This window comes from Bufo gargarizans, chromosome 6 (genome assembly GCF_014858855.1).
Source record: "Bufo gargarizans isolate SCDJY-AF-19 chromosome 6, ASM1485885v1, whole genome shotgun sequence".
NCBI lineage: Eukaryota > Metazoa > Chordata > Amphibia > Anura > Bufonidae > Bufo > Bufo gargarizans.
In genome coordinates this window covers 33,937,166-33,950,932 of record NC_058085.1, presented here as the reverse complement: position 1 = coordinate 33,950,932, position 13,767 = coordinate 33,937,166, and positions in this window count along the sequence as shown.

Sequence of the window (13,767 nt, the reverse complement as noted above, 5' to 3'; positions counted from 1 at the left end):
GCACCCCCTACATCTCCTCCCTCATCTTTGTCTACCATCCTACCCATGCTCTCCACAGTGCTGCACCCCCTATATCTCCTCCCTCATCTCTGTCTACCACCATACCGGTGCTCTCCACAGTGCTGCATCCCCTACATCAGTGCTGCATCCCCTACATCTCCTCCCTCATCTCTGTCTACCATCAATACCCGTGCTCTCCACAGTGCTGCACCCCCTATATCGCCTCTCTTATCTCTGTCTACCAACATACCGGTGCTCTCCACAGTGCTGCCCCCCCCCTATATCTCCTCCCTTATCTCTGTCTATCACCCTACCTGTGCTCTCTGTTCAGCTAAAGACTTACGACTGATATCCACCATATTCCAAACCTCTCACTCCCATCTCCAAGACTTTTCCAGAGCTGCAGTTCTGTGGATGACCTATTTAAAACAAGTTTTTTTTAGGACCGTATACGGAACCATTCATTTCAATGGGTCCGCAAAAGAAAACGGACGTTATTCCGTGTGCATTCCTGTCTGTAGGTCTGTATTTCCGTTCCGCAAATAATATAGAACATGTCCTATTGATGTCCGCATTACGGACAAGGATAGTACTGTTCTATTAGGGGCCAGATGTTCCGTTCCGCAAAATATGGAATGCACACCGACGTCATTCGTATTTTTGGCGGACGACAAAATACATACGGTCATGTGCATGAGGCCTGACGCTAGGTTCACACCTGAGCGTTCTGAAAGGAGCGCTCTGTATGCGCGATTGTACCGGCGTTTGCAATCGCGCATACAGAGACAAGCGAACGCCCATTGTCGTGCGTTCCCGAAAGTCTATGTACAGGAATGCGCGACAAGACGCCCCCAAAGAAGCTCATGTACTTCTTTGGGCGTCGGGCGTTTTACAGCGCGATCATACGCGCTGTAAAATGCCCAGGTGAGAACCATTCCCATAGGGAATCATTGGTTTCTCCTTGTTGAGCGTTTTACAGCGTGTAGGAACGCGCTGTAAAACGCTCAGGTGTGAACCCAGCCTTAGGGCTCTTTCACACCTGCGTTCTTTTCTTCCGGCATAGAGTTCAGATCAGTTTTATCCTAATGCATTCTGAATGGAGAGAAATCCATTCAGGATGCATCAGGATGTCTTCAGTTCCGGACCGGAACGTTTTTTGGCCGGAGAAAATACCGCAGCATGCTGCGCTTTTTGCTCCAGCCAAAAACCCTGAACACTTGCCACAAGGCCGGATCCGGAATGAATGCCCATTGAAAGGCATTGATCCGGATCCGGCCTTAAGCTAAACGTCTTTCCGACGTTTAGCTTTTTCTGAATGGTTACTATGGCTGCCGGGACGCTAAAGTCCTGGCAGCCATGGTAAAGTGTAGTGGGGAGCGGGGGAGCAGTATACTTACCGTCCGTGCGGTTCCCGGGGGGGCTTCAGAGTGACTTCAGGCGCCCCACGCGCATGGATGACGTGATCGCATGGCACGTCATCCATGCGCATGGGGCGCTCTGACGTAATTCTGGAGCGCCCCGGGAGCCGCACGGACTGTAAGTATACGGCTCCCCCGCTCCCCACTACTACTATGGCAACCAGGACTTTAATAGCGTCCTGGCTGCCATAGTAACACTGAACGCATTTTGAAGACGGATCCGTCTTCAAATGCTTTCAGTTCACTTGCGTTTTTCCGGCTCCGGCGTATAATTCCGGCAAGTGTGAAAGAGGCCTTAGGCTCTCCATAAAACGACATCTTTTTAGGTAAGCCTATCGCATCCCCTGATCTAACCCCTCTCCTGTCACCCCACCCTCATAATTCTTATGAACCTGATCCATCAGTATCCACCACACCCCAACTGGAAAAGTTGTATCTGCCCTTAATACTACCTCTTCTATTATGACAGCTCTCTGCTACATACACATCACACAGCACCACTACATACACGTTATACAGCTCCACTACACAAACATCACACAGAGACAGCTCTGCTACATACACATCACACAGCACCACTACATACACGTTATACAGCTCCACTACACAAACATCACACAGAAAGAGCTCTGCTACATACACATCACACAGAGACAGCTCTGCTACATACACATCACACAGAGACAGCTCCGCTACATACACGTCACACAGAGACAGCTCTGCTGCATACACATCACACAGAGACAGCTCCGCTACATACACATCACACAGAGATAGCTCCTCTACATACACATCACACAGAGACAGCTCTGCTACATACACATCACACAGAGACAGGTCCGCGACATACACATCACACAGAGACAGCTCTGCTACATACACATCACACAGAGACAGCTCCGCTACATACACATCACACAGAGACAGCTCCGCTACATACACGTCACACAGAGACAGCTCCGCTACATACACATCACACAGACAGCTCTGCTACATACACATCACACAGAGACAGCTCCGCTACATACACGTCACACAGAGACAAGCTCCGCTACATACCCATCACACAGACAGCTCCGCTACATACACATCACACAGAGACAGCTCTGCTACATACACATCACACAGAGACAGCTCTGCTACATACACATCACGCAGAGACAGCTCAGCTACATACACATCACACAGAGACAGCTCCGCTACATACACGTCACACAGAGACAGCTCCTCTACATACACATCACACAGAGACAGCTCCTCTACATACACATCACACAGAGACAGCTCCGCTACATACACATCACACAGAGACAGCTCCACTACATACACATTACACAGAGACAGCTCTTCTACATACACGTCACACAGAGACAGCTCTGCTACATACACATCACACAGAGACAGCTCCGCTACATGCACATCACACAGAGACAGCTCTGCTACATACACATCACACAGAGACAGCTCCGCTACATACACATCACACAGAGACAGCTCCGCTACATACACATCACACAGAGACAGCTCCGCTACATACACATCACACAGAGACAGCTCCGCTACATACACATCACACAGAGAACAGCTCCGCTACATACACGTCACACAGAGACAGCTCCGCCACATACACATCACACAGAGACAGCTCTGCTACATACACATCACACAGAGACAGCTCTGCTACATACACATCACACAGAGACAGCTCCGCTACATACACATCACATAGAGACAGCTCCGCTACATACACATCACACAGAGACAGCCCCGCTACATGCACATCACACAGAGACAGCTCCGCTACATACACATCACACAGAGACAGCTCCGCTACATACACGTCACACAGAGACAGCTCCGCTACATACACATCACACAGAGACAGCTCCGCTACATACACATCACACAGAGACAGCTCCGCTACATACACATCACATAGAGACAGCTCTGCTACATACACATCACACAGAGACAGCCCCGCTACATACACGTCACACAGAGACAGCCCCGCTACATACACATCACACAGAGACAGCTCCGCTACATACACATCACACAGAGACAGCTCTGCTACATACACATCACAGAGACAGCTCTGCTACATACACATCACATAGAGACAGCTCTGCTACATACACGTCACACAGAGACAGCCCCGCTACATACACGTCACACAGAGACAGCCCCGCTACATACACATCACACAGAGACAGCTCTGCTACATACACATCACACAGAGACAGCTCCGCTACATACAAATCACACAGAGACAGCTCTGCTACATACACATCACACAGAGACAGCCCCGCTACATACACGTCACACAGAGACAGCCCCGCTACATACATATCACACAGAGACAGCTCCGCTACATACACATCACACAGAGACAGCTCCGCTACATACACATCACACAGAGACAGCTCTGCTACATACACATCACAGAGACAGCTCTGCTACATACACATCACATAGAGACAGCTCTGCTACATACACGTCACACAGAGACAGCCCCGCTACATACACGTCACACAGAGACAGCCCCGCTACATACACATCACACAGAGACAGCTCTGCTACATACACATCTATAGCTCTGCAGAGCAAAGACCTGCACACACTGATCCCCACCAGGTCATGTGACCTGACTCCTCCTACACATGGTGATGACGTCATTAAAGGTGATGTAGCCCACTAGTCTCTCCCCTCTCTGGTGGAGCTATGTGGACGTAATGAAGAAGCAGAAACACTCAGGTCATATGTCGAAATGTTAACTGCTTAGTGACCAGCCTATTTTGGGCATTATGGGCCAAGCATTTTCATTTAATTTTTTTACCTTCACCTTCCAAGAACTATAATTTTGTAATTGTTCCATCTATGTAGCTGTATGAGGGCTATTTTTTGTGGGACAAGTTGTAGTTTTAATGGTGCCATGTTGGGTTACACATAACTTACTGAATAACTTTTATTAACTCTTTCTGGGAGGAGGAGAAAAAAACAGCAATACTGCCACTGAGTTTTTACGTTATAAATGTAGTTTTATTTTTCGGCAGAAATAAAACGATTCAGAGCTGAACCCGGACATACCCTTATTTTCACCCAGGCAGCCCCTCTGATGTTGGCATCAGAGCATCTCATGCTCCAATACGCTCCCTTGCCCTGTGTTAGATCGCGCAGGGCACGGGCTCTTTTGTTTACAATAACACACTGCTGGGCGGAAGTTTCCGCCCGGCAGTGTGTTTGGTGACGGGCGTGCTTTAGCGGTGCCCTAGCTGTTTTACTGTCTAGGGCAGCGCTAAATCCCGCCCATCAGTGCTGGTGACGTCACCGGGCTTCCTGGTAGCCCCATGGAGAGCCAGGGTACGTCACCGGAACTCCTGAAACAGACACACAGATGCAGACAGCGAAGGGCTGTATCGGTATTTTGCAGATTTGCAGTTGGGGATTTTATTAGTCAGTGCAGTCCATCAGGTGACATTCATTTTCATCATTTGATGGTGACGGTGCTTCCATTATTTTAATTGTTCTCCTTCTATAGTGGAGGGTTTTGTGATTATTTTCATTGATGTTGTGCCATTAAAGTTTTTGCAATTGCTAAAAAAATATAAAATAATATTTTTGTTTTTATCTTCTAAAATAAGAGTTAAAAAAAAACAACTCCTATCAAATGCCCTGGTAGATATAGAGACCGTGAGAGACGTGTATCTGGTGTGAACATTCTGTAGTACACATTTTTGTCCACTAGATGGCCGCTAACCAGATGTTTGAGCCTTTTGTTTAACCCCTTAAGGACACAGCCCTATTTCACCTTAAGGACCAGGCCATTTTTTGCAAATCTGACCAGAGTCACTTTAAGTGCTGATAACTTTAAAACGCTTTGACTTATCCAGGCCATTCTGAGATTGTTTTTTCGTCACATATTGTACTTCATGACACTGGTAAAATGAAGTCAAAAAAATTATTTTTTTTGCACCAAAAAATACCAAATTTAACAAAAATTTGGAAAAATTTGCAAATTTCAAAGTTCCAGTTTCTCTACTTCTGTAATACATAGTAATACCCCCAAAAATTTGGATGACTTTACATTCCCCATATGTCTACTTCATGTTTGAATTATTTTGGGAATGATATTTTATTTTTTGGGGATGTTATAAGGCTTAGAAGTTTAGAAGCAAATCTTGAAATTTTTCAGAAATTTACAAAAACTCAATTTTTAGGGACCAGTTCAGGTCTCAAGTCACTTTGCGAGGCTTACATAATAGAAACCACCCAAAAATGACCCCATCTAAGAAACTACACCCCTCAAGGTATTCAAAACTGATTTTGAATACGTTGTTAACCCTTTAGGTGTTGCACAAGAGTTATTGGCAAATGGGGAGGAAATTTGAGAATTTAATTTTTTTGTCTAATTTTTCATTTTAACCCATTTTTTCCACTAACAAAGCAAGGGTTAACAGCCAAACAAGACGGTATCTTTATTGCCCTGACTCTGCCGTTTACAGAAACACCCAATATGTGGCCGTAAACTACTGTACGGCCACACAGCGGGGCGTAGAGTGAAAGGTGCGCCGTTTGGTTTTTGGAAGGCTGATTTTTATGGACTGGTTTATTTACACCATGTCCCATTTGAAGCCCCCTGATGCACCCCTAGAGGAGAAACTCCCTAAAAGTGACCCCATCTAAGAAACTACACCCCTCAAGGTATTCAAAACTGATTTTACATACGTCGTTAACCCTTTAGGTGTTGCACAAGAGTTATTGGCAAATGGCGATGAAATTTGAGAATTTCATTTTTTTGCCTAATTTTCCATTTTAACCCATTTTTTCCACTAACAAAGCAAGGGTTAACAGCCAAACAAGACTGTATCTTTATTGCCCTGACTCTGCTGTTTACAGAAACACCCCATATGTGGCCGTAAACTACTGTACGGCCACACAGCGGGGCGTAGAGGGAAAGGTGCGCCGTTTGGTTTTTGGAGGGCTGATTTTTATGGACCGGTTTTTTGACACCAAGTCCCATTTGAAGCCCCCCTGATGCACCCCCAGATTATAAACTCCATAAAAGTGACCCCATCTAAGAAACTACACCCCTCAAGGTATTCAAAACGGATTTTACAAACTTTGTTAACCCTTTAGGTGTTGCACAAGATTTAATGGAAAATAGAGATACAATTTCAAAATTTCACTTTTTTGGCAGATTTTCCATTTTAATTTTTTTTTTCCAGTTACAAAGCAAGGGTTAACAGCCAAACAAAACTCATTATTTATGGCCCTGATTCTGTAGTTTACAGAAACACCCCATATGTGGTCGTAAACCGCTGTACGGGCACACGGCAGGGCGCAGAAGGAAAGGAATGCCATACGGTTTTTGGAAGGCAGGTTTTGCTGGACTGTTTTTTTTTACACCATGTCCCATTTGAAGCCCCCCTGATGCACCCCTAGAGTAGAAACTCCAAAAAAGTGACCCCATTTTAGAAACTACGGGATAGGGTGGCAGTTTTGTTGGTACTAGTTTAGGGTACATATGATTTTTGGTTGCTCTATATTACACTTTTTGTGCGGCAAGGTAACAAGAAATAGCTTTTTTGGCAGCGTTTTTTATTTTTTTATTTACAACATTCATCTGACAGGTTAGATCATGTGGTAATTTTATAGAGCAGGTTGTCACGGACGCGGCGATACCTAATATGTATACAATTTTTTTTATTTATGTACGTTTTACACAATGATTTCATTTTTAAAACAAAAAAAATGTTTTAGTGTCTCCATAGTCTAAGAGCCATTGTTTTTTCAGTTTTTGGGTGATTATCTTAAGTAGGGTCTCATTTTTTGCGGGATGAGATGACGGTTTGATTGGCACTATTTTGGTGTGCATATGACTTTTTGATCGCTTGCTATTACACTTTTTGTGACGTAAGATGACAAAAAATGGCTTTTTTTACACCGTTTTTATTTTTATTTTTTTACGGTGGTCACCTGAGGGGTTAGGTCATGTGATATTTTTATAGAGCCGGTCGATACGGACGCGGCGATACCTAATATGTATACTTTTTTTTATTTATGTAAGTTTTACACAATGATTTCATTTTTGAAACAAAAAAAATGATGTTTTAGTGTTTCCATAGTCTAAGAGCCATAGTTTTTTCAGTTTTTGGGCGATTATCTTAAGTAGGGTCTCATTTTTTGCGGGATGAGATGACGGTTTGATTGTTACAATTTTGGCGTACATGCGACTTTTTTGATCACTTTTATTACCTTTTTTTGGGAAGTAAGGTGGACAAAATTTCAATTTCATCATAGTTTTTTATTTTTTATTTTTATGGCGTTCACCGTTCGGGTAAAGTAACATGACCGTTTTATAGATCAGGTCGTTACGGACGCGGCGATACCAAACATGTGTAGGGAATTTTATTTTTTTAATTTTTAATCAGTGATAAATGTGTTTTTTGATTTTTACCTTTTTTTCACTTTTTTTTTGACCCAGACCCACTTGGTTCTTGAAGATCCAGTGGGTCTGATGTCTGTATAATACAGTACAGTACAATATATATTGCACTGTACTATATTTTACTTACACTGAACAGATCTATGCTTTCAGCACAGATCTGTTCAGCACCATGGACAGCAGGACGCCTGAGAGGCGTCCTGTTGCCATGGGAACCTTCCCCGTCTGCTCAGTTATGGTCAGAACTGCGCAGACGGGGAAGGGTAAGGACGGGGCTCTGGGGGGGCTGTCTGGGGGCTCTCTCCCTCTCCATCGGGGGGCTGCAAAGGCACTGCAGCCCCCCGATCGGAGAGGGAGGGAGCTCCCTCTTACTGTTAACTTTTTCCATACAGCGGTCCGTACGGACCGCTGTATGGAAAGGGTTAAACGGCTGACATCGCATCACCGATGTCAGCCGTTTATACCAGGGTGCCAGCAATGTGCTGGCACCCTGGTATACCCACTGTACACCAACGATTACGCAATAGGAGGCGGGCGGGGGATCGCGATCCCGCCTGCCGCACCGCCCGCCTCCCGCACCGCCCCCACCGCCCGCAACACCCCCCCTGCACCTCCCACCGGGCTAAAATCATTCAGAGGTGCAGGGGGGGTGATAAATATATATTTTCGCCACACTAAAGTTTCTGATCGCCGCGGTCAGGGACCGCAGCGATCAGAAACTGCAGAAAGCGCAACAAACCGCAGGTCTGAATTGACCTGCGGTTTGTTGCGATCGCGGACATGGGGGGGTCACGGGACCCCCCCGCGCATTTAGCCGAGGTGCCTGCTCAATGATTTGAGCAGGCACCTTGTTCCGATCACAGCCGGCCGCACGGCAGTGATCGGAACAACACATGACGTACCGGTACGTCATGTGTCCTTAAGGACTCGGGAAACATGCCGTACCGATACGTCATGTGTCCTTAAGGGGTTAAGGTAAATAGGGGAGGGGGGAAAATGGGGATTTCATTGCAGTTTTCAAATCTACCTATGAACTCAGAGTTGAAGATGCTGAAACCCCTCCTATCAGGTTAAGGAGCCAATAGTCTCTTCTTAAGGAACGCCCCTTTTGTGATGTCATGTCTGCTATTTAAGTCAATGTAATGTGAATAAAGGGGCGCACCTCTTCTACCATGGCTCAGGGAAGAGAGAAGATGCTTTCATGAAACCACCTAGTGTGTCTGGTCTCATTATAAAGCAGTATGGTGTACACATACTAATACTTCTAATTGATTTGGCACCACACAAAGAAGAAGGAGAAGCGCTGACAAGACCAGTACATTGTCCATGCAAATACATAATACATGGGAAATACTACTCAGGTTTTTAACCAGAGAGAATCTTCCATTTTCTAGCACTGAACTCTGTAGCTCAGTGGTTAGATTATTTGCTTTCAATGTGGAAGGCTGTGGGCTCTGGTCTGTTATACAGGAGACAAGATGGCTCCAGGTCATGGGGTAGACTTGTAGGATGGGTGAATAAGGAGCAGTTTGGGGGAGGGAGGAGCCCGATGCAGCGCTAAGCAGAATCAGCATAGCCGAGTACAGCATTATAAAGCCCCCCAGAGGCCAAACTGCGCTGGAGCAGACCCCTCTCCACCCATTCACCCCCAGGAAGACACTGGAGATGGTGAGGATAAAGAAAAACCCTGGTTCACAACTTCCCCCACAAAACTTACCTCTTACTTCACAGCAGCACTGATCCAAGATGGCCCCCGGCACATGCAGGAGGCAGCACAGGCACCAATCAACTCCAGCAACAAGCGCACCACGAGGCAGCAGGTCCATGAGGAGCTGGTAGGACATAATTCCCCTGCAAGTAAAACTAGTCATGTGGGTGGGGGGTCTGCCCAAAACTCTCCAGCAGGGGCGAAGTCTGACTTTAACATGAGCCCTAATACAAGCTCTGAACATGATAGAAAAAAGGAAAGTTCCGCAGGTCTCACCTGCCCTCACCTGTGAGCACGGAGAACCCGTGTCAGGCCCGGGTAACGTAGTACAATGTGGTTCAAGAAATCCAGCTCCACTTCGGTAAAGGTAAAATAGTTTATTTTGCTTGCGGTAAAATCACATCCAGTTTACAGTTACAAAGTCGTTGTCTACGCGTTTCGGGCTACTGAAGACAATTCACGCCCTTACTCATGACACAACACAACATTAAAAAGTGGCGGTGTTTATAGAGGGACGGCACCTGTTTTCACTGATTGTGGTCACATGACTGCAGACACCCTCTGATACTTGCCACGCCTATGAACTAAGACTTCTCATGAGAAAAAAGAAAGAAAAATAGAAACCACACACTAGACAATAAGAAAGCCTGTACAGAAATGCCTAAAACATGTGATGGCCATAGGAAACCAGAATAACGGAGAGAGTTCTTTGAGAGAGAAAAATTAATTAAGAGATGCAAGAACACTGACAATATAGGTTTATTGCTGCAAAATTAGGTCGCCGCATGTTCAATGCAAAAATCCAAAAGGATTCTCTGTTTAATAACTTTCTTTGATAATCTCCTCCCCGTTTCGGGAATACGACCCTCACTATACCCTGTGACACTAAATCCAATGTGTCACCGCCATGGCAGACAGCAAAATGCAGACTGACTGCAGATACATTGCGACTGCCATGGTGGGGCACATCGAAAATGTGCCTGCGTATTCTGGTTTTGATAGCACTGGTGGTACAACCCACATATTGCAGTTTGCATTTTCTGCATGTGATTAAGTAAACTGCAAAGGTTGTGTTACAATTAAGGTATGTTTTCATTTGGAAAATCCTGCCATTTGAAGTTGAGACAAAAGTGTTAGAAATCGACATATGGGTGCAGCATAGCATATACAGTTGCAAGAAAAAGTGGTGGGGGCATCATGGTTTGGGGCTGCTTTGCTGCGTCAGGGCCTGGACGGATTGCTATCATCGAAGGAAAAATGAATTCCCAAGTTTATCAAGACATTTTGCAGGAGAACTTAAGGGCATCTGTCCACCAGCTGAAGCTCAACAGAAGATGGGTGTTGCAACAGGACAACGACCCAAAGCATAGAAGTAAATCAACAACAGAATGGCTTAAACAGAAGAAAATATGCCTTCTGGAGTGGCCCAGTCAGAGTCCTGACCTCAACCCGATTGAGGTGCTGTGGCATGACCTCAAGAAAGTGATTCACACCAGACATCCCAAGAATATTGCTGAACTGAAACAGTTCTGTAAAGAGGAATGGTCGAGAATTACTCCTGACCGTTGTGCACGTCTGATCTGCAACTACAGGAAACGTTTGGTTGAAGTTATTGCTGCCAAAGGAGGTTCAACCAGTTATTCAATCCAAGGGTTCACATACTTTTTCAACCTGCACTGTGAATGTTTACATGGTGTGTTCAATAAACACATGGTAACATTTAATTCTTTGTGTGTTATTTGTTTAAGCAGACTGTGATTGTCTATTGTTGTGACTTAGATGAAGATCAGATCACATTTTATGATAAATTTGTGCAGAAATCTATATCATTCCAAAGGGTTTACATACTTTTTCTTGCAACTGTACATCTATGATGTCCACACCTATAACTCCCTTTGGTCGTGAGCCAGACAGGCTGAGATTTTTTCTTGTCCTGATACAGGCTCGGACTGACATAGTTTGCGATAGTAGGGGCTCTTCTGGCTGAGCATTTAACCCCATCCGCAGCTACGTCCGTCCATTCTTTTGTGTAACAAACAATTTGCTTTTATTGTTGCTATTGATTTTAGAGTTTTTGTTTTTAATTTTGTTTCTGTTAGCAACTATACCACGGAGTTCATTCCCCTTAGACACACTCTCCCGTTCCGGATAGATCAAAGACCCTCTTTCAATCTCAAACACCTGCCGTATTACGTCCTCAACCTGACTTCTGGCATAAGCTCTCTTATGTAGTCTATGGGCGATATTTTCAGCCTCAATCACAAAGCTTTTATCATCCGTGCAGTTCCTCCTTGCACGTATTATCTCACGCCTCGGTATGTTCGCCATGACATGTCTGGGATGACACGATGTGGCATGTAAGGTCGTGTTCCCTGCCAAAGGTTTTCTATAAGTACACGTGTGAATTTTATTGGTGGAAGGTTCCCCCTCAAGCGCAAATCCAAAAAGGAAATTTCCTGTGAATCATGGTGGATACACAAGAATTGATGTAGCAACCAAAGGCCGGTATGGCCGTCATATCACCCGTCCAAACAAGGATCAGGTCATCGATGTAACGGCCATACCACCTAATGCATTGCCAAAAAGGATGGGTGTCGATGAGGAGAAAGCTCCTCTCTCACCATGCCATGAAAATGTTAGCTATGGAGGGAGAGAACTTGGCCCCCATCGACACCCCCGAGACCTGCAAAAAAAAACTGTTATTGAACATGAAAAAATTGCGCTTGAGGAGAAAGTCCACCACCAGAAGTACATATTCCTGAAGCCCTGCCATAATATTTCCATAGGTTCTAAGGAACCAGGCTAATGACAACGTCCGCTGTAATCCACATATAATCTGAGGACCAATCAATGTTCTCAATTATTTGTAAAACGGACGCTGTGTCTTTAAGGAAGCCTGGTATGAGCTGTATCAGGGGTTGAAGTATAGAGTCGACCCACTGGGAAATTTATTCTGAAAATGACCCAATGCCTGCTACAATAGGCCTGAGGGGAGGTGGAAAAGTATTTTTATGTGTCTAAGGGAGTGCATGGAATACCGGGATAACGGGGGATATAACATATATGTATTCAGATTCCCTGTTAGTCAAAAACCCTGATTTAACTCCCAAATCCAAAACATCTTTCCATTCCCTCTGAAAAGAGGGGAGGGGGTTGTCGCTGAGGGTAACACACCATGTCTGCTATGCAAGATTTAATGGCAGACCTGAAAATGTCTATACACTCAGATTTTCAGTCAGCGATTGGGGATCGTACTGCGCACCTTGAGGAAAAGATGGAGGAATTTAAGGAAGCACACAACTCCCTAGTGGATTCCTCTAATGAGTCCCTTGAGGATAGGTCTAGAAGGAATAATGTCAGACTGAGAAATATCTCTGAAGACATTAAAGAGGACTCTCTCCAGGATTATCTGATGGATCTCTTTACATCCATCCTGCCGGACACCCCAGAGACGGATTTCCTTATACATAATGTGCAAAAAGACCCTAAACCCAAATCTATGCCAGTCAGCTCGCCAAGGGATGTACTTGCTCGCCTTCACGTCTTCCATTTTAAAAACTATCTTCTCAGGGAAGCAGGAAGAAAAGAAAAGACAAGCAGGAAGAAAAGAAAGTTTCTTTCTAAGCTGATATCTCTCTCCAGCAACTCTAGCCAGGAGGAGGGAGTTTGCTTAAATATACCACAATCCTGAGAGACAATGGAATCCCATATCGCTGGCGTTTCCCAGGGAAACTTACTGTCAGTAGAAATGGCACAAACTTTATTTTACTTTCTCCATCTCAAGCTGAAAACCTTCTGGAGGGGTGGTCCTTACTCCAGCCACAAGAGGGAGCCAGATCTCCAAGGAAACAGAAGCCACCCACGCTGACCCAAGAATGGACAGTGGTGAAATCCACGAAGTGATAGCCTCCATAGATGCCAACCATGTAAGGTACCTCATCTGCCTATAACATTCTGGTTTCCTCCACCCTTGACCCATCTATATACAGTTGCAAAAAAAAGTATGTGAACCCTTTGGAATGATATGGATTTCTGCACAAATTGGTCATAAAATGTGATCTGATCTTCATCTAAGTCCCAACAATAGCCAATCACAGTCTGCTTAACCTAATAACACACAAAGAATTACATGTTACCATGTTTTTATTGAACACACCATGTAAACATTCACAGTGCAGGTGGAAAAAGTATGTTTT